This window comes from Canis lupus, chromosome 13, assembly GCF_048164855.1.
Source record: "Canis lupus baileyi chromosome 13, mCanLup2.hap1, whole genome shotgun sequence".
Taxonomy (NCBI): domain Eukaryota; kingdom Metazoa; phylum Chordata; class Mammalia; order Carnivora; family Canidae; genus Canis; species Canis lupus.
This window is the reverse complement of record NC_132850.1, coordinates 19094655-19119921: the sequence shown is the minus strand read 5'-3', so window position 1 is coordinate 19119921 and position 25267 is coordinate 19094655. Positions and strand designations below refer to the sequence as shown.

General features: G+C 44.0%; 2 long non-coding RNA genes across 5 annotated transcripts in view; one reads left to right on the top strand and one right to left on the bottom strand.

Annotated features, from left to right (window-relative positions):
* The window catches only part of LOC140602727 (uncharacterized), a 60359-nt gene that overhangs the window by 32865 nt on the left and 2227 nt on the right, over positions 1-25267 (bottom strand). For 2 of the 4 annotated variants that reach the window (XR_012005615.1, XR_012005614.1), the window contains exons 2-3: positions 4036-4088; positions 3569-3658 (exon numbers count right to left, since the gene is read on the bottom strand). This is a non-coding gene — a long non-coding RNA (uncharacterized lncRNA). Of the gene's footprint in view, positions 1-3568; positions 3659-4035; positions 4089-4406; positions 5153-5476; positions 5656-25267 lie in introns of those variants that run through there. The other 2 variants (XR_012005613.1, XR_012005616.1) reach the window with 2 other exon arrangements.
* On the top strand, positions 11338-14606 carry LOC140602722 (uncharacterized). Its single transcript, XR_012005612.1, has 3 exons — positions 11338-11585; positions 12402-12483; positions 12961-14606. It is a non-coding gene; the product is annotated as an uncharacterized lncRNA (long non-coding RNA).

The following is a 25267-nucleotide window of genomic DNA, read 5'->3' as shown; positions in this document are numbered from 1 at the left end:
GAAGTCTCTCCAGTATGGCTATGTGGGGCTTTGGGGTTTGGAATTGCCTTTCTCTGTAGCATAATTTGAAATGAAACGAACCTGAAGCTCCTCAAGAAATTGTGCGATTCAACTTTCCAGTACTATATTTGTGGACATTTCACTTGTTCTGTTCTTTCCATACAACGCAATGCTCAATGAGAACCTGAAGATGTAGATTCTAGTAGGAGGCACCTCAGGATAAACACCTAAACATTCGGGATAGCAAGCTCCCTGACGTACTTTTCAATTGTCCAATGCTGTGTTTGTAGATTCCCACATTTTGGCTTTAGCTTAGACATCACTATTCACAAAACCCCAAACAATTCCTCACTTTCTGGCACAGTCACATTTATTTACAGTTCCTTTCCTCACTTGCCAGTAGATGTGGCTTCATCTGAGAATACGCCACTTCCAGAAAAGGCTGGAGAATCTGTATGATAAAGGAAATCTGTCTTTCCGGTACAGGTAATAATTTCTCTCCCTGTGTCTGTGAAGTTCCTTAATATCCTTTAACTATGATTCTCAACAACTCATGGAAAATGGGATAAGAAGTAGTGAAGGGAGATGGCAGGGATAGTGTCTATTACTTTCTCACATTGCACTGAAACCCAATCTACTCATTTATTACTCATTTATTCCCCAGTCTTTGTTCTTCTCTTCAGAATCAGAGCTCAGAGCTTACTTGATCAACCAGTTGACATAAATAAGGGCCTAGAGCCAAGTACTGCCAGACACCGTTTCGGCGACTAGGGAAAAAATACCAGAAAATCAAACTGCTCTTCACATGGAAGCTTGTGACTTTTGATTGTAATGTCTGAATGAATGAGGATCCCATCAAACTTTAGAAATCTCACGACATGCTCTAAAAGTCAACCTCCTATACACCAGCCAAAGAAGTTCTGCACGTAGGCTAGCCTGGGCACGTGCTATGGGCCATCTCACCTGGGCTGTGCTCATTCCACCTATCTTGGGACTATACAGTATACAATATATTTGTGAGAGTCGGATATAGTACAGTAAAGAAGGCATGAAATCATCATGATGTTATCTCCTTCTCTCCAGATAAATGGTCCGATCCATACACAACCTAGAACTAGAATCGTGGAACTAGAACAAGGATTATTTACATGGATTGTTTTTTTTTTTTTAATCTAGTATTGCATTAAAAAAAAATCCAGATCCCAGCCTCTATCCGCTGGATTCCTTAAGATAGATCAAAACCATAATTTTCAGCTTTACCCATCGTAAGATTTCAAAAGATTGTCATCCAGTCTCCATTAGCATTCGCTCTTCAATAATACCAAACTAATGTGATGAATATTGTCCATAACCTTGACTCACAGCACAATTTATTCTTTTTTTTTTTTTCACAATTTATTCTTTATGTTAGAATCCACTGATAGGGGTGCATGGGTGGCTCAGTCGGTTGAGCATCTGCCTTGGGCTCAGGCCCTGATCCCAGGGTCCTGGGATCCAGCCTCAAGTCAGGCTTTCTGCTCAGTGGGGAGCCTGTTTCTTCCTCACCCTCTGCCTGCCACTCCCCATTTGTGCTCACTCACTCTCTGTCAAATAAATAAAATAGTAAAAAAAAAAAAAAGAATCCATTGATATGATACAACAGTAATTTTTTTAATTGTGGTAAGATATATATAGCATACAATTTACTGCTTTAGCCATTTTTAAGTGCATACTGCAGCGGCAGTAAGTGCATTCACACGGTTGTCTCCAGAAATTTTTCATCTTGCAAAATGAAACACTGTATGCATTAAACAATAAGTGTCCCATTTTACTTCCTGTCTCTTATAAATTTGACTACTCTAGATCCTTCATGTAAATTGAATCACACAGTATTTATCCTTTTGAGCCTGGCTTATTCCACTTAGCATCATGTCTTCAAGGTTCACCCGTGTTGTACCACATGTCAGAGTTTCTTTCCCTTTTAAGGCTAAATAATATTCCATTAGATGTTTATACTACATGCTGTTTATCCATTCATCCATCGATGGACGCTTACTCTGGTCACTTCTACTTTTTGGCCTTGCAAACAATGCTGTTATGAACAAGGATGCACAAATATCTGTTTGAGTCCTTACTTTCTATTCTTTTGGGTCTATACCCAGAAGTGAAGCTGCTGAATCATAAAACGATTCTTTTTTTTTTTCTTTTAACTTTCCAAGAAACCAGCACACTCTTTTCTATAGCAGTTGCACAACTTTACATTTCACCGGCCACGCACTAGGGCTTCAATTTGTCCAATCCTCACCAAAACCTGTCAGTTTCTTTTTTTATATATATAATAACAATCCTAGTGGTGTGAAGTGGTGATGCAAAATTCATTTACAATTTTAATTACTCAGTGAAGGACTGTAGGCAACAGCACTTGTAAGAGTAGGGAAGGGACGGCTGGGTGGCTCAGTCCATTGAGCATCTGTCTTCAGCTCAGGTCATGACCTCTGGGTCCTGGGATTGAGGCCTACATCAGGCTCCCTCTGTGTCTCTGCCTCCCTTTCTCTGTCTCTCATGAATAAATAAATAAAATCTTAAAAAAAAAAAGAATCGGGAAAAAATACATACCATCTTTGTCTCTTAGCCAAAATAAACCCATTTGGTATTCTCCTTTAAAAATGTATGATGCGGGGCACCTGGGTGGCTCCATGGTTGAGCGTCTGCCTTTGGCTCAGATCATAACCCCGGGGTCCTAGGATCGAGTCCCACGTTGGGCTCCCCGCAGGGATCCTGCTTCTCCCTCTGCCTGTGTCTCTGCCTCTCTCTGTGTGTCTCTCATGAATAAATAAATAAAATATTTTTTAAAAAATCTATTACCACCTAAAGACATTTGGTGGCACATTTAGACAAATGGACAGTGAAAGTCTGTTAGTATCTCATTTGTTGACATTCTGACTCTGGCATTTTGGAGATGGGTTTAGTGACAGGGATGCAACAAGTAAGTAAAGATCGGAGACGACTGGTCCCGTAGGCTTCTGTTGTCATTACGGCACAGAGGAATGTGACACCGCAAAGACTCCTATGATACAGCACCTCGACAGATAAAAGTCCACTTCTCCTTCCCGTAAGAATCCAGGGGAGGCGGCTGTGCTCTGTGTGATCACTGAAGGACTGGGCTCTTCCTAGGGGGCCACTGTACCGCATCTGGCGCTCTAAGGTGTTGCCTTTGTGCAGGTGGCTGCAGCCAGCTCACCATGCACCTGTGGGTGCATCAGTGCCCCGAATGGAAAGTGAGGAGAGACACCAGCTGTCTCTGAAGGAAACATGGCTAGGAATTGGCTCCCACTTCTTCGACTCACATAACGCTGCCAGAACTTAGTGCCAAGGACACATTTAAGGCAAGGAATCCAGAGAGTGTAGTTTAGTACTCAAAGGAAGAATCGAAAAAAATGTGTCTTGGGAAACAATTATTAGCCTGTCAAACATCTGATCTGACCTAAAGAAATGCTTTTCCTGATGGAATTGAGCATCACTCCTTAAACATCTGTCTCCACCACCTCCAGGCCTCTACAGAAATTCAGGGAACGTACTCACTACTCACCTGCCTTCAAAGATGAGCATCTCTAGGTAGGATTGTAATGGAGGAATAATAGGGTGTTGGCTCCTCATGCAGGACCTTACTTCAGCCAACCTGGAACACAAGTACAGAATCCATGACCGACAGTGCCAGCCTAAAGGGATTGCCAAAACCTAGCTGCAAAGATTTGGTCCAGTGATTTTCAACCCTCACCCATGGACCAGAATCTTTGGTAAAACTTTAACAAAATTGCTGAAGGTTCTGGAGATTTATTGCATTCACTAGGGGTGGAGGAGACGTGGCCATCTATTATCTTAACAAGCTCCACAGGCAATGCCAAGTTTCAGCCAGAGTTCGGGATCACTGAGTCTAGTGTCACCCAGAAGCCTGATCATAGAAACAAATCAGCAAGAACATATTATACTCACGATGGGAAATTCCTTTCACTAGACACGTACGCATCAGGCTATCAGATGGCTGATAAAACTCACCAAGATCCTGCACTCAGGTCTCCTTGCCGTGGTTGCTGGAATCAGGCAGCCCACTGGAAAATGACCAAGGGATAAGAATCAGTCTCTCTGGCAGTTCTAGGTCTCATTTTAATTTGTATGATTTCATTCTAAGTTAACGTACAGCAACACATTTGCTTAATCTGGGCTGTGCTGGTAAAATTCAATGTCTGGAAAAGCAAAGCTAAAAACCAATGCTCAGTTGCAGTAGTCTTAGCAAAAGGCAATGTTAGCTGGCCTCAATTAGGGACATTTTTGCCACATCTCTAACCTGAGTGCGATAATCATCATGAAGAACAATCTTAAAATTCACCTTATGCAAAAAAAAAAAAAAAAAAAAAAAAAAAATTCACCTTATGCTACAACCCGGATGTGTAGACAAGAAGGCAGAACCCTTAATGTGTGGATTACCAGCGTGACATTCTCATGAGGCACCCACTCACAGGGAAGTGACCCCGCTAACCCAGGCACTGGTTCAGCTCCAGCGTAAACTCATTCAACAATTGAAACAGCCTGTTAGTACATTGTTTCTCCTTGAGGTGAGGATGTCCAGAGCCTAGAATATGCCTCCCTCCCTTTTCCACTTTTCTGTGGAAAGGAACCACCTGAGGAGAAAGGGACAGGAGAGCATCGGGCTGAGCAGGTATTGGCACACCCGTGTCCACGGCGGCCTCACTCGTGCCAGGCCCGGGAGCCCCTCCGAGGACGTGCGCAGAGACAGCACGTGCAAAGTGCACAGGGAGGTTCTCCGGCGCCTGGCAAAGGCAGGGGGTTCTGTGCGTGCAGCAGCATGGGGAGTCTCGCCCAGTCAACCGAATTATTTAGTCTCAAAGGAACAAGAACCGCATGACCCCACGCACACGAGGTGCCGAGAATCACCAAGCCCCAGAGGCACTGCGGCCCGGGCCAGGGCCAGGGGCCCACGCGAGGAGGGCCTTGGGCGACAGGCCTGGATGGTGCCACCCCCGCAGGTGCACAGGCTGGAGGATCAGCGGCTCCTCTAGGGGCTGGAGGGGAGCCCAGGGGACGAACAGGCCACAGGCCACCTGTTCCCCCTCGGCGGGCAGCCGGCAGCCGTGGGCCTGAGTCGGCTCTGACACCCGGGTCGGCTGGGGAAGCAAACAAAATCTAAGCTTGAAATCCTTCCAGGTAAAAAAAAAAAAAAAAAAAAAAAAAAAAAAAAGCTTCCAGGTGAAAAAATCAAAACCTAAGGACGACCAATCCCAAGCAGCCAACCAGGTTTTCCCAAACGAAGGGAGCTCAAAACGACCACCAATCAAATAATTTCCCTTCTTAGCTTCTTACATCTTCTCTGTCTCCGTGGAAGTCCTGTCCCCTAGCTCCTTTCTGGGGCGCCCCCCACTCCCCGTCGGGCACCTGCTGGGAACCGGGTTATCACCACATGGACTGGAAAAGTCCTTACCTTTCCCTTCTGGGCGCCTGGGGGGCAAGGCCCCGAGCCCTGTGCGGGGGTGGGGTGGGGGACGGACCCTGGCTCCTCGGTTCCCAGCAGCTCCTGTTCTCCCAACACACCTGTCCTGGGAGCTAGGGCGGCGAGGCCAGGCTGCCAGCTAGGGAACGAGAACGGCCACCTGCAACCGCCCCAACGGCCCCTCCCCGCAGGACGCCCTGAGGTTGATGAACATCTGTGGGGCGTGCAGGCCAGCACACACGGCCTGTTGTCCCTCAGTATCGGTGTCCTTTCTTTCTTTTTAAGATTTTATTTATTTATTCATGAGACATAGAGAGAGGCAGAGACACAGGCAGAGGGAGAAGCAGGCTCCCTGCAGGGAGCCCAATGGGGGACTCAATCCTGGGACCCCGGGGTCACGCCCTGGGCCGAGGGCAGATGCTCAACCACTGAGCCACCCAGGCATCCCAACTGCTGAGCCCCCAGGGACCCTTTGGGGAAACTTCTGAATCTCCTGGGGGTGCTGACGTCTTGCAATCCTGCAGGTCCTTCAGGTCCTTCCCACTGCTTTCTTTCTCCAGGGGTCATGTCCACGGAGGTCGCAAGCCCCCTCCCACTGATGCTGCTGCTTCCAACACTGCCTCAGGGGCACGGGAGGGAGCCCGGCTTCCCTCTCATCTTGGGCCCCAGGATCCACTATTTCACTCCCTTCCTCGTCCAGAGCAGAGCTGCGATTAGACAGAAACAGCTTTGGAATTAAATTTCAAGATAACAGAATTTTAAAAATTCAAACAGCAATAAAATACATGGAAGTTGGCATCATTATCTAAACCTCTTTGTCTTTGGCAATCTTTCCAAAGGATAGAGCCCTAGAAGGAAACGTTATGGTTTATGTGCATATTTGGTTTGTGATTTTCCCTGAGATATGCTCATTTTGTATACTTTTCTACAACTGTTATACTTCAATTTTAATATGCTTAAATTTTTCTGGGTCAGAGAAAAATTACATTTTAAAACCCAGTGTGGGGGATCCCTGGGTGGCTCAGCGGTTTGGCACCTGCCTTTGGCCCAGGGTGCGGTCCTGGAGTTCCGGGATCGAGTCCCGCGTCGGGCTCCTGGCATGGGGCCTGCTTCTCTCTCTGCCTGTGTCTCTCTCTCTCTCTGTCTATCATAAAAAATAAAAAAAATAAATCTTTAAAACCCAGTGTGCGGGGGATCCCTGGGTGGCTCAGCGGTTTAGTGCCTGCCCTCGGCCTGGGGCGTGATCCTGGAGTCCCCGGATCGAGTCCCTGGATCCAGTCCCCGGATCGAGTCCCACGTCGGGCTCTCTGCATGGAGCCTGCTTCTCCCTCTGCCTGTGTCTCTGCCTCTCTCTCTGTGTGTCTCATGAATAAATAAATATAATCTTTTAAAATAAATAAATAAAACCCAGTATGCATTGACAAGTTTTCTCCCAAAAAAACCTATGTTAATGCATAGTCTCATAAAGAGTTTAAGTCCTTCTAACATTACTGTCAAATATATCATATTCCATTCTGAAAGATAAAAAATTCTCTTTGTACGGTTATTATTAAATATCTCAATGTTTACTGACAATTTATTCTTTTGTGAATTTCCTTTTCATATAGTTTGCATTTTCTTCTACTGGGTTATTTATGTTTATTGATTTTAGGAGCACTTTACATACAATGGATATTAATTCTTCTAGTGTATGAGCAAATAGTTTTTCTATTTGGATGTTTCTTTCACAAATTTGTTTGTGATATCTTTCCTCATCCAGAGGCCTTAAAAGTTATACACTGAGTCACAACTGGTGATTTGCATATCCTTTAACACTATAAATACATTTTACTTTTTTTTCTGCTTTGCTTTTATAATGTGATTTTTAAATGTCTTAAACTTTAAAGATTTGATTTGTATGAAATCTTTTTGTAGAGTATGATACAAGATAGAAATCTAGCTCTACTGACTTTCAAAAAATAGTCCAATGTGTCTTCACTTGAGATGTTATTCAGTCCCCCTGGTAATGTGGGAAATGCAAGCTGTTATGAAAATTAGATAATTGCATACATAGTGCAACTTGGAATTCTTCCAAGTATATACCCTAGAAAAACATATATATAGGCAAAGGAAGATGCACAAGAAAGTTCATTAAAGCACCATCTATATAATTACTGCCCATTTATAAAGGAAAAATAAATAATCTGATATACTTGCAATATAGAATACAATAGTAAGAAATCAACAAACAGGATCTAGATGCAGTGGTGTTGATAATGCTGATTGTTAACTACAAGCAGCAAAGAATATGCACAACACGAATCAAGGTCTATACATTTTAAGAACACAAAATAGTATATTACATGTATTTGTATAGACTGTCAATGGTATATGCAAAGCTAATAAAAGCACAAAAGCATCCACAGGGAAAATAGCCACTAATATCTCTTGAGTAGTTACTTCTGGAAAATGAGAAGAAAAGAACAGGGGAGTAACAGTGGCTGCATCTGTGTCCTTTTAGTTTTTCTTAAAAAGAATAAAAAGGGGGCACCTGGGAGGCTCAGTGGGTGAGCGTCTGCCTTCGGCCCAGGCCCAGGTCATGACCTCGGGGTCCTGGGATCGAGTCCCTCCCTGCATGGAGCCTGCTTCTCCCTCTGCCTGTGTCTCCACTTCTCTCTCTATGTCTCTCATGAATAAATAAATAAAACATAATAATAATAAAAAGATCTGAACCAAATATGTCCAGTCGTTAACACTTAAAAAAATAGTAATGGAAGTATGTATGTTTTAGTATTATTTTTATTCTTTTCTATATGGTTGATTTATATTATCATTTTTTAATTTTTTTTTTTTTTTTTTTACTTATTTATGATAGTCACAGAGAGAGAGAGAGAGGCAGAGACATAGGCAGAGGGAGAAGCAGGCTCCATGCACCGGGAGCCCGACGTGGGACTCGATCCCGGGACTCCAGGATCGCGCCCCGGGCCAAAGGCAGGCGCCAAACCACTGCGCCACCCAGGGATCCCTATATTATCATTTTTAAAAAGAAATGAGAGACCTAATTATAGAGTTCTTAAACATGGAGATAGGAGGTGGTGGAGAGGGAAGTGTCTTCAATCTTTCTTAATGGAATTAGATGAAAAAGAACATTCTGGGCAGCCCAGGTGGCTCAGCGGTTTAGCACCTGCCTTTGGCCCAGGGTGTGATCCTGGAGTCCCAGGATCGAGTCCCACATCGGGCTCCCTGCATGGAGCCCGCTTCTCCCTCTGCCTGCGTTATGTCTCTGCCCATCTCTCTGTGTGTCTCTCATGAATGAATAAATAAAATCTTAAAAAAAAAAAAAAAGAACATTCTGATGAGTCTATTCATGAGATTAGCTTTGGAGTGATAATCTGAAATAATGACAGGGAAATAATTAGTGAGTCACCATTTTGTACCTTTATGCTAGTTTCTTTCCCTCACAACGGTTGAAAGCTGTGCACTTAATGCTGAAACTAAACTATTTTACAGAGATATATCATTTTGATTTGTATCCCTCAAATAATGCATAATATAATTGCTGAAGACTAAGAAAAGAGAACTATTGAAACAATTAAACAAATCCTGCCATCCAGGAAAGATTATGATTAACTTATTGGTTAAACGTCACAGATTTTATTCAGTAAAATAAATACCTGAGTATTCTAATTTTTATTTATTTTACTTATTTTATTAGTTCCACAGGTAGTGTTTAGTGATTCACCAGTTGCATAGAACACCCAGTGCTCGCAGGTCGCGTGCCCTCCGTAACGCCCATCACCCGGTCATCCCGTCCTCCGCCCGCCTCCCCTCCAGCAACCCTCAGTTTGTTTCCTAGAATTCAGCATCTCTTATGGTTTGCCTCCCTCTCAATTTTTATCTTATTTTATTTTTCCTTCTCTTCCCCTATGTTCATCTGTTTTGTCTCTTAAATATAAGTGAAATCATATCATATTTCCCTTTCTGCCTAAACTTATTTCCTGTAGCATAATACCCTCTAGCCCCAAGCATGCTGTTGCCAACGGCAAGATCTCACTGCTCTGAATTCCCCCACCCCCACCCCAGCTCTGAATTTTTAAAGAAAGCTGGGGGCCCAGGCCAGAGCCAAGCACCGGTTTTATGGTAACAATCGTGAAATTCATGCACTGGTGCCCTCTGGTGGCACAACTCATACACATGGTAGATGCCGTGGGGTTTGTTTTTGAGTCAGGAAAGCACAAAAAAAAGAAAAATTAGAGCCACCATAAACTCCGCACCTACCACTTTCCTGGAATTACACACCCATGCACTATGTACACACATATGTATATGCTTACATGTATCGTTTAATAAGACTGAATTCTCTTTATTTTTTAAAATTATTTATTTATTTATTCATGAGAGACACAGAGAGAGAGAGGCAGAGACACAGGCAGAGGGAGAAGCAGGCTCCATGCAGGGAGCCCGATGCAGGACTCGAACCCGGGTCTCCAGGATTCCTCCCTGGGCTGAAGGCGGCGCTAAACCGCTGAACCCTCGGACTGCCCTGAATTCTCTTTATTTTAATGAGAAATTTACTCCCCCAAGTCTCCAAAATTAGTTCTGTCTGCAAAATCCATTTTCTTCACATATTGAATGGTTTCCACATCTCTTTGAAGATTGCAGTTAAAAAAAAAAAAATGAAGCAAAAGCAAACTTCACGGAGCAGAGACCAGAGGGTAAAGTCCTAGTAATTAATCAGGAGGCCTCGATCAGTGTATTCTGAGTTTCCAGAGGAGCTATTGTTTTCATAAAGCAAAAACAGGATGCTAGGAAAAAGCAACGACAGAAAAAGAAGAAATACTTGTAAAATAAGTATATGAATGTCAGGGGGAACAAAGAATCAGTGTTAGAATTAAAAGATAAGGTCAAAGAAATTACCTGGCGCTGCAATTGGTGCCTCTTAGGACTTGGACGGGATTCAGGAAGTGGTGGGGAAGGGATTGTAGCTTCAGCTCTGGTATGTATTAGTTTGATGAATACAAAATGTGACTTGAGTGACAGAGTTTTTGTTGATCGAGTCCCACGTTGGGCTCCCTGCATGGAGCCTGCTTCTCCCTCTGCCTGGGTCTCTCGTGAATAAATAAATAAAATTTTTTTTAAAAGTTTTAGAAATCAGATGGTAGTGATGGTTTCACAGCATTGTAAATGAAGCTAATGCCATTGAATTGCATACTTTAAAACGATTAAAATGGAAATTTTTATGTTTACATATATTTTACCACAATTTAAAAAAATGCATGACCCAAGGTAAGATTCATCTTTTGCTGAGTCCCTGAATTCCACAAGATGGACTTAAGTGACCACCACTGTGAAGAATGAAAGAACTGTGGAACCAGGGCACTGGTCTTGGTGAGGTTACCTGGTTATTTTTGGATGTGATGCTGCTTGTTTAGAATAAAAAACATGCGACCCCATTAAACAGGGCCTTCCAGGGAGAACAGCTCCCATTCTACAAATGGCTTACTCTTTTCTCTTTTTTCAATCTAGTCTTGGGATTTTTTTTTTTATTTTTTATTTATTTATGATAGAGAGAGAGAGAGAGAGAGAGGCAGAGACATAGGCAGAGGGAGAAGCAGGCTCCATGCACCGGGAGCCCGACGTGGGACTCGATCCCAGGTCTCCAGGATCGCGCCCTGGGCCAAAGGCAGGCGCCAAACGCTGCGCCACCCAGGGATCCCCTAGTCTTGGGATTTTAACTAAATCTCTTCCCATCCTAGGATTAGCATTAAAAGAGTCACTTCCAAAGGGGCTGAGGTGAGCAATCTGGGCACAACAAGCTGTAGGAGAAGCCTGGGCTGGGAGCGGCGTGTCCGGGCTGCTGCACGATCTCAGGAACCATGAACACGGACGCCGGCGCCACCCACGGAGGGTGTCGGCCAGACTAATGGGGGCAAGTAGTGGGACATCCCTGGCACTTGCCCCAGCTCAGCACTGTGATGGAATTTCCCTCCAGGAAATCTTGCTCTAAGAGGAATTCCTGAGCCATCCCTCCCCTGGGTATCTCCCTCCACGACCCCAGACTGAACAGGCCAAGCGCAGGACTGAAGACACCACGCAGCCATCATGAACCATCCATTCAAAGGTAAAGAGTGTTTACTTTGTGGTTACAGAGTATCGGGGTGCGTATGTGGAAATCAGGTTCACGAGGGTTTGTGTCAGAAAGTGGAAAGAATCCCAGGGAAGAGGAGACACCGGGTCCTTAACAACTGGTTTAGAAATGGCCTGTTCAGTAAAGGGTCTGCAAAGGTAAGTAACGTTGAGAAGCTGTATTTTGACAAAATACAGGCAAAATACACCTGTCAAACTATCAGAGATTAAAATAAAAGATAGGGCAGCCCAGGGTGGCTCAGCGGTTCAGCACCACTTCGGCCCAGGGCATGACCCCGGGGTCCCGGGATCGAGTCCCGAGTCAGGCTCCCTGTATGGAGCCTGCTTCTCTCTCTGCCTGTGACTCTGCCTCTCTCTCTCTCTATGTCTATGATAAATAAATAAAATCTTTAAAAATAAATAAATAGGGATCCCTGGGTGGCGCAGCGGTTTGGCGCCTGCCTTTGGCCCAGGGCGCGATCCTGGAGACCCGGGATCGAATCCCACATCGGGCTCCCTGCATGGAGCCTGCTTCTCCCTCTGCCTATGTCTCTGCCTCTCTCTCTCTCTGTGTGACTATCATGAATAAATGAAATCTTTAAAAAATAAAAAAATAAAAATAAATAAATAAATAAATAATAAAATAACATACAGCTAGTAAAATCTTTAAAATCTGGAAAATGCTAATATATAATTTGAATGTTCAAAAAATGTAAACTTCCCTTTCCTTTGCTTATTTCCCCTTCCCTTCTCTTTGCTTCCCTCCCTTTATTTCCCCTTTCTTTCCTTCCTATGCAATTCATTCCTGAAGCCTCACGTGGGACAGAGCACGGTTGGCACCCACAGGAAGGATCAGGCTGGCGTGGAGAATAGGAAGTCAGAGCCTGAAACAGGTGACCAGGGCATCCATTTGGGGGCAAGAGGGATTTGGGATGGGGAATGAGGGGCCGATATCCAGCATGAAGAGTGGGAGCTTGAGCAGCTGGAGGAGGTGCCCGCTCAGAGGCTGCCCCGGGGTGGGGTGTGGCAACTGACGCGGGGAGCGTCCACGTAGGGGGGCAGCCTGGCACAGTGTCAAGAGTCCGAGTGGGCAGTGGGCACCCATATGGGAGAGGGACAGCAGAGATTGGTTATACACGTGGAGATCGATCGAATAAATAAAGATATTGCAGAAGATACTGGAGAAGAGGGTCATAAATGTGGAAATGGAGATATAAGCTGGAAAGGGAGGAAACAAATATGAGCCCTGTGGGGTTAGGGTTAGGGGTTAGGAATACCAATTTGAGGTATTGGTGGTTTTCAGTGTAAGGATATGAGTAACACACATGTACGTCTGTGGGTGCATGTGTAATTGAATCTCTTTGCTATAGTCCCAGGCTCTGTCCACTGACAGTCTTGGAGCTCTCTCACCCCAGCAACCCAAAGCACACAAAATACTATTCTCCACCCAAACAAGGTGGAGAAATGACGGGTCCAGGGCAAGGAAGATACAAGATAGACTTGGACCATCTTGTCTTTCAAAGCAAGGAGGTACCTTACGAATAACGGAGATATGGCAACAGCACCCAGAAGCCAGATTTAGAGGGCTTCCACTGACTAATTCGGGACCAATTATACAACTCCTTGAATAAAAAAAGAAAAAAAGAAACCTTGAGTCTCTACTAATAGAAGTAAATAAATACATTGAAAATGTGATAAGGAATTAAATACTTGCATAGCTGCCACGTGCATCCACCACAAAATATTTTATTACTATTAGTTACAAGAGAAAAACAACGGTGACTTTAGTAGAGAAACCTGGCAAATTCTACCATAATAATGTGGACAAAGTAAACATTACTGGATCAGCCTGGAATTGAAGGGGAACTGGATGCAGTGGGAAGAACGAACCTCACTTCCATGGAGAATCCGAATCTAATCGGGACAAACCCATGCCGAGGGACCTTCCACAAAAAACACCTGGCTTATAACCTTCCAGAGTCAAAGTCACGTGCCAAAGAGAGCCTGAGGAACCATATCAGACCCAAGCAGGATAGAGACATGACAACTAAAAAAAAAAAAAAAAAAAAAAAAGCATGACTCTGAATTGGATTATTTTGCTAAAAAGGACATTATTGGGACACATGGTAACATTTCAATAGTCTGAGCTAAGTGGTAGCCTAATGTTAGTGTCAAGGTCCTGCTGTGGACGGTTGCCTGTGTTTACATATGCAAACATCCATGTCTGTAAACAAGATACACTAACATATGCAAATAGCAAATGGTTTAGGAAAAAACATTGTACTGAATTGTAGCCTTTGAGCTTGGAATTACTTCAAACACTTCAAAATATACTTTTAAAATATAATAAGCTGCGAATGATATTTGATTCCAATCATGCTTTTAAAGATATACATGTTTGTATGTATATTTGAGCATAAAAAGGCTAAAAGTATATGCACCAAAATATCGACTGATTAACTTTGAGTAAGTTCACTTGACTACGACTTTCTTTTGTTCTGTATTTTTCTAATTTTCTTTTTTTTTATTTTCCTAAGTTTCTAAGATGAATTGCATTGCTTTTTTTCTTGATTCATTAAATCACTAGAAGAAAAAGTAGAAATACAGATCAACAACAACAAAAATAATCAATTAAAATTACCCTCTCGGAATACCTGGGTGGCTCAGCGGTTTAGCGCCGCCTTCAGCCCAGGGCCTGATCCTGGAGACCCCGGATCTAGTCCCACATAGGGCTCCCTGCATGGAGCCTGCTTCTCCCTCTGCCTGTGTCTCTGACTCTCTCTCTCTCTGTGTGTGTCTCTCATGAATAAATAAATGAAATATTTTAAAAATTAAATTAAATTAAATTAAATTAAATTAAAATAAAATTACCCTCTCATCACTAAAAGGTAACCACAGATGATATTTTGACATCTATCCTTCCAGGATTTTTTTCCATGCAAATATATACATACAGTTTTTTTATGTTTCTGTAAAATGGAATCTTAATAAACACATTATAATTTTTTTCACTGAATTTATCTACATTTATAACATCCATGTTAAAAGTATAGGTATTCATTATCACTTTTAGAGGTTGAATAGGATTTCACTGTGAGATTACTGTCATTTATTTAAATGATCCCTATTGTTAGACCTTTAGGATTTTCCCCTTTTTACTATTATAAACCATGCTGCTCAAAAAAAAAAAAAAATATATATATATATATATACCATGCTGCATCCTTGTTCATACAACTTCATGTACTTACCAAATTAAGTCCTTGGGATAAATTGTGAAAAGTAGAATCCATGGGTCAAAGAATATGAAAAAATAAGTTTTTAGGAGCTTTTATTGCACATTGCCAAATTGCCCCCTGGAAGCATGCATCAGTTTACATCCTTACCCCCTGGTACCCTAACCCAGGACATCATCAGATATTATCATTTTTTTTGCTTGTAAGGAACTTATATAATCCAAATAAATAATAATCTTTAACCTTTCTGGAGACATTTTGATAAACAGATGCATTTCAAAAGCTTAGAAATGTCCTGGGAGTGATAGATTATCTTTGTTTTTTAACTAAGTCAGTAGGTCAGTTATGAGCTGTGGGGTGGGGGTCGTGTCATTGTTTGTTTGTTTGTTTGTTTGTTTGTTTTTAAGATTTTACTTATTTGAGAGAGAGAGAGGACAAACAGGGGGAGTGGCAGAGGGATAGGGAGAAGCAGATGCCCAGCTGAGCAGGGAGCCAGACCGTGGGGCCCGATCCCAGGACCCTGAGATCATGACCTGAGCTAAAGACAGACATTTAACTGACTGACCCACCCAGGGGCCCCGAGTATCATCATTCCTTAGGTCCCAGGTAAAGAAAAGAAAAGAATGATCGTGAATGAAGAAATGAAAAACACCATAACGAGCCATTCCGGGACAGAAATCTTTTGTTTCATAACTATATTCATCACTTACTTCTGTCTAACAAAGTACCCTAAACTTAGCAGCTTAAAGCAGCAAAAATTTATTATGTCACAGTTTCTAAGGGACAGGAGTTTGAAAGCAGGTGAGCTGGGTGGTTCTGATTCAGGGTTTCTTAAGGAGTTGCCATCAAGGTTTTAGCCAGGGTCGCGGTCATTGAACGGCTTGATTGGGGCTGGAGGATCCACTTCCAAGAAAGCTCACTCACATGGCTTTTGGGAAGAGCACTCTGCCTGGCTGACGTGCCCGGGAGACCCTAACTCCTCACCACAAGGGCTATTTGAGTGTTCTCATTACCCCAGAGCAAGTGATTCAAGAGCAAGAGCAATGAGGAAGCCTTGGTTTCCTTGACCTATCTTGGAAGTGGCATGCCATCACTTTGGTCACAGGACGTCACATTTGATCGACTATAAATGAATCATTAAGTTCAGCCCATACTCAAGGACCGGGAATTAAGCTCACCTCTTGAAGGGAAGAGTATCAATGAACATGTGGACATCAAGCCACCACAGTAACTAAAAACCATAAAGCTCTTTTCGAGGTCCCTATGGAAGTCTCAGATGTTGATGACAGGTGGCTATCTCCAGATCAAGAAAGTTGGAAACATGGTATCATGGGTGATGCTATTGATTTAAGGGCCAGGAGGTCTAGCCCATCTTTCCCTAAGGTAGTATTGACTAGATACAAAAAGAGGATCAGGGCAGCCCGGGGGGTGGGGGGTGGGGGGCTCAGCGGTTTAGCACCGCCTTCAGCCCAGGGCGTGACCCCGGGGGTCCCGGGATCCAGTCCCATGTCGGGTTCCCTGCATGGAGCCTGCTTCTCCCTCTACCCATGTCTCTGCCGCTCCATCTATGTCTTTCATGAATGAATAAATAAATAAGATCTTAAAAAAAAAAAAAAAAAAAGAGCATGAGGACATATTAGCCAATGTTGGAGAATGGGCCCTGTAAATATATATATATATGTATATATATATATATATATATACACACACGCACATATTCAGTATGTGTCCCTTGAGTGCCTAAATGGGCAAGGCACTGCTGTTCTGTTGAGGGCACTCCACCCTTGCTGACAGACAAGAACCGGAGAAGTTACTTGCCCGGGATCAGCTGGTAAATGTTGGAACTAGGGTTTTAACATAGGCTGTGAAGTTCCAGATCCTCTTTGCCCAACTACCCATGATGCCACGGTGACCTTCTAGAATCCGCCCTGCCTGTCTGCCTGAAGGAATCTCCAATAAAATGAATTATTTACTCCTTCCTTAGACTATGTGTGTCCTAAAGCACCAGCCCTGTCAGGGCTTGCCCTTTGCCACAGTATTAGGTGACGTCGCCCCAAAGCAGAGCCTGAGGTCTCCAGGTAGTGACTCATTGAGGGATGTTCTCAGGGGGCCCAGGTGAGGAAGTAGCAGAAGCACCATATAGGGCAGAAGAAAAAGTCCAACAAGGATGTCATTTTAGCTAAAGTCCAGCTCCAAACCCGACCCCATGGAAAGCTCTAGAGCCTAGAGGACATCGAATGAGGGCAAGAGGAAAACAAAAAATTAAAGCAAGAGGTCCAGGGATGCCTGGGTAGCTCAGTGGTTGAGCATCTGCCTTTGGTTCAGGCCCTGAGCCCAGGGTCCAGGATCGAGTCCCACGTCGGGCTCCCTGCATGGAGCCTGCTTCTCCCTCTGCCTGTGGCTCTGCCTCTCATGAAAAATAAATAAAATCTTAAAAAAAAAAAAAAAGAAAAGAAAAGCAAGAGGTCCAGGTTCCTGTTCTTCTGTACCAGTCAGTCCCCGTGGGCTGCCCTCGGGAGGCTCTGCCCTGAGGAAGCCCCTCGGCCGCCGGCCCAGGGACTCTCCCAAGACGAGCGCAGCTGCGCACCCTGATAGCCCCTCTCGGCAGCGGGCGGACGCAGCACCTGCCTCCACCGACCCCTCCATACCCCCTCCTTCACCCCGAAATACATTCTTGTGCCCCAGTGTCCTAGTGCCGTCGCCTGCTGTATGCCGGGCCCCCAGACAGCCCTGACCGCGTCGCCCCTCTTCCTGGCACACTTACCCTCGATGCGTCTCATCTGCGGATGTGCTAAAATGGCAGATAAAATCATTGGTTTTAGTTTTGTGGGGTTCTTAAATTTTTTTATTATTTATTTATTTTAAAGATTTTGTTTATTCATGAGAAACACAGAGACCCAGGCAGAGGGAGAAGCAGGCTCCACGCAGGGAACCCGACGTGGGACTCGATCCCAGGTCCCCAGGGTCACGCCCTGGGCCGAAGGCAGTCACTCAACCACTGAGCCACCAGGTGTCTCTCTTCTTGTTTTTTTCCCAGAAAACAATGTCCATCCAGTAATAGCCACCTCCGAACCCTGGCAAAAGCATCCATAGAGGAAGTGCTATTTTCTTTTTGCTTTTCTTGGTGTCGTCTTATACAGGTACTGAAAATCTCACTAATTGTTTGAAGCTAAAAGTCTTATATCCTTATAGATAGAAATGCACAGTCAGTTTACGAGGATCTGGTTCCAAATATGAGGCTCCCGTCAGGGACGGAGAGCTTCTCGGCGCCTCCTGAAGTCCCCCCGTGGCAGGTGAAGCTGCCGCGCCCAGCCTGAACCCTCGTGCTGCTAGTTGCTCCTTCTGCTCCGCCCTAACACCTCATTTCCCTCTTCTCCCCGATTCTCCCCCTAAATCCATTGTTTACTTGAATTATAGTTACTCCGAGCCATAATTCTATTAAAGAGCCAGCCCACTTGCTCCGGGAGGTGGCATCTCCGTGATCTGAGTCACTTTGGGCAGCTAACTGGAGCTCCGTCTGCCATGCAGAAGAGGACGTGGCAGCCCTGGGGGTAGGGCACAGGGTACAGAGGCAGCAACATTAAGAAATCACGTGCTAAAGCAAAGGCTTGCTGGACATAGCACCAACCCCGTCCCTTGGGCCGCGCTTCAACCCCGGGGGGACGAGTCTCTGCCAGGTGATACTTTACAGCCTCGAGGAGGAGGAGGGAGGAAGAGGCCCAGCCCCCTCTGTCTGCTCCTGCCACGCGGGAGCACTCCAGGAGCCAAGGAAGAGAATCCAGGTCCAAAGCCCAACCAGGTCAAGAGACACAAGACACGACCTTGGGTTCAGCTCTAAGCACAGCTGTCCTCAGGGTGTGTGAGGCCCTGGCCAAAATTTGTGGGGGAAGAGTAGGGACTCTGTGTAGATAAGTAATATGATTTTCAAACGCACTATAAAATTCGTGGGCCCAAGTGAACTAGAGGGATGTATTGCTGCAGATTTAAAATTATGGGTAAAGATCCATGTTTGTTTATCGTCCAGTTGATGAGGGAGCAGAAGGTAAACTGAGGACAAAGCATAACCCGAGGAGGAGGGGCAAGATGGCAGAAGAGTAGGGTCTCCAAATCACCTGTCCCCACCAAATTACCTAGATAACCTTCAAATTATCCTGAAAATCTATGAATTCGGCCTGAGATTTAAAGAGAGAACAGCTGGAATGCTACAGTGAGAAGAATTCGCGCTTCTATCAAAGTAGGAAGACGGGGGGAGGGCGGGGGGGGGGAAGAAATAAAGAAACAAAAGGCATCCAAGGGGGAGGGGCCCCGTGGGGAGCCGGGCTGAGGCCGGGGCGAGTGTCCCGAGGACAGGAGAGCCCCGTCCCGGAGGAACTGCGCCCCGGGGAGAGTGCGCCGAGCTCCCTAAGGGCTGCAGCGCACACAGCTGGACCCGAGAGCAGCTCGGAGGGACTCGGGCGGAGGAAGAGGCTCCGTGCAGAGGGGACTGCGAGGCGGGAGCACGAATACAACAGCGCAGACCGGGAGCACAGGGCGCCGGGACACAGCCCAGGATCCGGCCTCCCCCCGGGACAGGCAGAGGCATGGGGCCCAGGACAGCAAGGATGCTCCTGGCCCGAGATGAGCAGGTCAGTGGCCCCGCCCAGGAGCCTCCAGGCCCTGCAGGCGGAGAGCTCCGGAGTTACTGCGGGGGCTGAATCCAGGGCTCCAGAGCTGGCCTGGCCACTGGGGTTGTTCCTCCTGGAGCCTCACGGGGTAAACAACCCCCACTGAACAGGCCCCTTCCCCAGAAGACCAGCTAGAGGGACAAGTTCCAGGGGAAGTCAAGGGACTTAAAGTATACAGAATAAGAAGATACTCCCCCGTGTTTCTTGTTTTTGTTTTTTTGTTTGTTTGTTTTGTTTTTTTGTCCTTTCTTTTTGTTTTTTTTTTTGCTTTTTGATTTGTTTCCTTCCCCCACCCTTTTTTCCTTTCTTTCTTTTTCTTTCTCTTTTTCTTCTCTTTTTTTCTATTTTTCTTCCTTTTTCTTTTTTCTTTTTCTCCTTTCTTTCCTTCTTTCTCTCCTCTCTTTTTCTCCTTTACCCAATACAACTTGCTTTTGGCCACTCTGCACTGAGCAAACTGACTAGAAGGAAAACCTCACCTCAAAAGAAAGAATCAGAAATAGTCCTCTCTCCCAGACAGTTACAAAATCTGAATTACAATTCAATGTCAGAAAGCCAATTCAGAAGCACTATTATACAGCTACTGGTGGCTCTAGAAAAAAGCATAAAGGACTCAAGAGACTTCATGACTGCAGAATTTAGATCCAATCAGGCAGAAATTAAAAATCAATTGAATGAGATGCAATCCAAACTAGAAGTCCTAACGATGAGGGTTAACGAGGTGGAAGAACAAGTGAGTGACATAGAAGACAAGTTGATGGCAAAGAGGGAAACTGAGGAAAAAAGAGACAGACAATTAAAAGACCATGAAGACAGATTAAGGGAAATAAACGACAGCCTGAGGAAGAAAAACCTACGTTTAATTGGGGTTCCCGAGGGCGCCAAAAGGGACAGAGGGCCAGAATATGTATTTGAACAAATCCTAGCTGAAAACTTTCCTAATCTGGGAATGGAAACAGGCATTCAGATCCAGGAAATAGAGAGATTCCCCACCGCCCCCCCCCTAAAATCAATAAAAACCGTTCAACACCTCAATATTTAATAGTTAAGCTCGCAAATTCCAAAGATAAAGAGAAGATCCTTAAAGCAGCAAGAGACAAGAAATCCCTGACTTTTATGGCGAGGAGTATTATGGTAACAGCAGACCTCTCCACAGAGACCTGGCAGGCCAGAAAGGGCTGGCAGGACATATTCAGGGTCCTAAATGAGAAGAACATGCAACCAAGAATACTTTATCCAGCAAGGCTCTTATTCAGAATGGAAGGAGAGATAAAGAGCTTCCAAGACAGGCAGGAACTGAAAGAATATGTGACCTCCAAACCAGCTCTGCAAGAAATTTTAAGGGGGACTCTTAAAATTCCCCTTTAAGAAGAAGTTCAGTGGAACAATCCACAAAAACAAGGACTGAATAGATATCATGGTGATACTAAACTCATATCTCTCAATAGTAACTCTGAACATGAACGGGCTTAATGACCCCATCAAAAGGCGCAGGATTTCAGATTGGATAAAAAAGCAGGACCCCCCCCCCAAAAAAAGCAGGACCCATCTATTTGCTGTCTACAAGAAACTCATTTTAGACAGAAGGACACCGACAGCCTGAAAATAAAAGGTTGGAGAACCATTTACCATTCGAATGGTCCTCAAAAGAAAGCAGGGGGTAGTCATCCTTATAACAGATACACTAAAATTTACCCCGAAGACTGTAGTGAGAGATGAAGAGGGACACTATCTCATACTTAAAGGATCTATCCAACAAGAGGACTTAACAGTCCTCAATATATATGCCCCGAATGTGGGAGCTGACAAATATATCAATCAATTAATAACCAAAGTCAAGACATACTTAGATAATAAAACACCTATACTTAGTGACTTCAATGTAGCTCTTTCTATACTCGATAGGTCTTCTAAGCACAACATCTCCAAAGAAACAAGAGCTTTAAATGATACACTGGACCACATGGATTTCACAGATATCTACAGAACTTTACATCCAAACTCAACTGAATACACATTCTTCTCAAGTGCACATGGAACTTTCTCCAGAATAGACCACATATTGGGTCACAAATCGGGTCTGAACCGATACCAAAAGATTGGGAACATCCCCTGCATATTCTCAGATCATAATGCCTTGAAATTAGAACTAAATCACAACAAGAAATTTGGAAGGACCTCAAACACGTGGAGGTTAAGGACCATCCTGCTAAAAGATGAAAGGGTCAACCAGGAAATTCAGGAAGAATTAAAAAGATTCATGGAAACTAATGAGAATGAAGATACAACCGTTCAAAATCTTTGGGATGCAGCAAAAGCAGACCTGAGGGGGAAATACATCGCAATACAAGCATCCATTCAAAAACTGGAAAGAACTCAAATACAAAAGCTAACCTTACACATAAAGGAGCTAGAGAAAAAACAGCAAATAGACCCTGCACCCAGCAGAAGAAGAGAGTTAATAAAGATTTGAGCAGAACTCAACCAAATCGAGACCAGAAGAACTGTGGAACAGATCAACAGAACCAGGAGTTGGTTCTTTGAAAGGATTAATAAGATAGATAAACCATCAGCCAGCCTTATTGAAAGAAGAGAGAGAAGACTCAAATTAATAAAATCATGAATGAGAAAGGAGAGATCAATACCAACACCAAGGAAATACAAGATTTTAAAAACATATTATGAACAGCTATACGCCAATAAATTAGGCAATCTAGAAGAAATGGACGCATTCCTGGAAAGCCACAAACTACCAAAACTGGAACAGGAAGAAATAGAAAACCTGAACAGGCCAATAACCAGGGAGGAAATTGAAGCAGTCATCAAAAACCTCCCAAGACACAAGAGTCCAGGGCCAGATGGCTTCCCAGGGGAATTCTATCAAACGTTTAAAGAAGAAACCATACCTATTCTCCTAACGCTGTTTGGAAAGATAGAAAGAGATGGAGTACTTCCAAATTCATTCTATGTGGCCATCATCACCTTAATTCCAAAACCAGACAAAGACCCCACCAAAAAGGAGAATTACAGACCAATATCCCTGATGAACATGGATGCAAAAATTCTCAACAAGATACTAGCCACTAGCCAATAGGATCCAACAATACATTAAGAAAATTATTCACCATGACCAAGTAGGATTTATCCCCGGACACAAGGCTGGTTCAACACTCGTAAAACAATCAATGTGATTCATCATATCAGCAAGAGAAAAACCAAGAACCATATGATCCTCTCATTGGATGCAGAGAAAGCATTTGACAAAATACAGCATCCATTCCTGATCAAAACTCTTCAGAGTGTAGGGATAGAGGGAACATTCCTCAACATCTTAAAAGCCATCTACGAAAAGCCCATAGCAAATATCATTCTCAATGGGGAAGCACTGGGAGCCTTTCCCCTAAGATCAGGAACAAGACAGGGATGTCCACTCTCACCACTGCTATTCAACATAGTACTGGAAGTCCTAGCCTCAGCAATCAGACAACAAAAAGACATTAAAGGCATTCAAATTGGCAAAGAAGAAGTCAAACTCTCCCTCTTCGCCGATGACATGATACTCTACATAGAAAACCCAAAAGCCTCCACCCCAAGATTGCTAGAACTCATACAGCAATTTGGCAGCGTGGCAGGATACAAAATCAATGCCCAGAAATCAATGGCATTTCTATACACTAACAATGAGACTGAAAAAAGATAAATTAAGGAGTCAATCCCATTTACAATTGCACCCAAAAGCATAAGATACCTAGGAATAAACCTAACCAAAGAGGTAAAGGATCTATACCCTAAAAACTATAGAACACTTCTGAAAGAAATTGAGGAAGACACAGAGAGATGGAAAAATATTCCATGCTCATGGATTGGCAGAATTAATATTGTGAAAATGTCCATGTTACCCAGGGCAATTTACATGTTTAATGCAATCCCTATCAAAATACCATGGACTTTCTTCAGAGAGTTAGAACAAATTATTTTAAGATTTGTGTGGAATCAGAAAAGACCCCGAATAGCCAGGGGCATTTTAAAAAAGAAAACCGTAGCTGGGGGCATCACAATGCCAGATTTCAGGTTGTACTACAAAGCTGTGGTCATCAAGACAGTGTGGTACTGGCACAAAAACAGACACATAGATCAATGGAACAGAACAGAGAACCCAGAAGTGGACCCTCAACTTTATGGTCAACTAATATTCGATAAAGGAGGAAAGACTATCCATTGGAAGAAAGTCTCTTCAATAAATGGTGCTGGGAAAATTGGGCATGCACACGCAGAAGAATGAAACTAGACCACTCTCTTTCACCATACACAAAGATAAACTCAAAATGGATGAAAGATCTAAATGTGAGACAAGATTCCATCAAAATCCTAGAGAAGAACACAGGCAACACCCTTTTTGAACTTGGCCACAGTAACTTCTTGCAAGATACATCCATGAAGGGATCCCTGGGTGGTGCATCGGTTTAGCACCTGCCTTTGGCCCAGGGCGCTATCCTGGAGACCCGGGATCAAATCCCAGGTCAGGCTCCCTGCATGGAGCCTGCTTTTCCCTCTGCCTGTGTCTCTGCCTCTCTCTCTCTCTCTCTCTCTCTGCGATGACTATCATAAATAAATAAATAAATAATTTTAAAAATTAAAAAAATAAAAAGATACATCCACGAAGGCAAAAGAAACAAAAGCAAAAATGAACTATTGGGACTTCATCAAGCAAAGAAGCTTTCGCACAGCAAAGGATACAGTCAACAAAACTAAAAGACAACCTACAGAATGGGAGAAGATATTTGCAAATGACGTATCAGATAAAGGGCTAGTTTCCAAGATCTATAAAGAACTTATTAAACTCAACACCAAAGAAACAAACAATCCAATCATGAAATGGGCAAAAGACATGAACAGAAATCTCACAGAGGAAGACATAGACATGGCCAACATGATAAATGCTCTGCATCACTTGCCATCAGGGAAATACAAATCAAAACCACAGTGACATCCCACCTCACACCAGTGAGAATGGGGAAAATTAACAAGGCAGGAAACCACAAATGTTGGAGAGGATGCGGAGAAAAGGGAACCCTCTTACACTGTTGGTGGGACTGTGAACTGGTGCAGCCACTCTGGAAAACTGTGTGGAGGTTCCTCAAAGAGTTCAAAATAGACCTGCCCTACGACCCAGCAATTGCACTGTTGGGGATTTACCCCAAAGATACAGATGCAATGAAACGCCGGGACACCTGCACCCCGATGTTTCTAGCAGCAATGGCCACAATAGCCAAACTGTGGAAGGAGCCTTGGTGTCCATCGAAAGAGGAATGGATAAAGAAGATGTGGTTTATGTATACAATGGAATATTACTCAGCCATTAGAAATGACAAATACCCACCATTTGCTTCCACATGGATGGAACTGGAGGGTATAATGCTGAGTGAAGTAAGTCAATCGGAGGAGAAGGACAAACATTATATGTTCTCATTCATTTGGGGAATATAAATAATAGTGAAAGGGGGGATCCCTGGGTGGCGCAGCGGTTTAGCGCCTGCCTTTGGCCCAGGGCGCGATCCTGGAGACCCGGGATCGAATCCCACGTCGGGCTCCCGGTGCATGGAGCCTGCTTCTCCCTCTGCCTATGTCTCTGCCTCTCTCTCTCTCTCTGTGACTATCATAAATAAATAAAGATTTAAAAAATTTTTTTAAAAATAAATAAATAAATAAATAAATGGGAAGTCTTTAAAAAAAAATAGTGAAAGGGAATATAAGGGAAGGGAGAGAAATGTGTGGGAAAT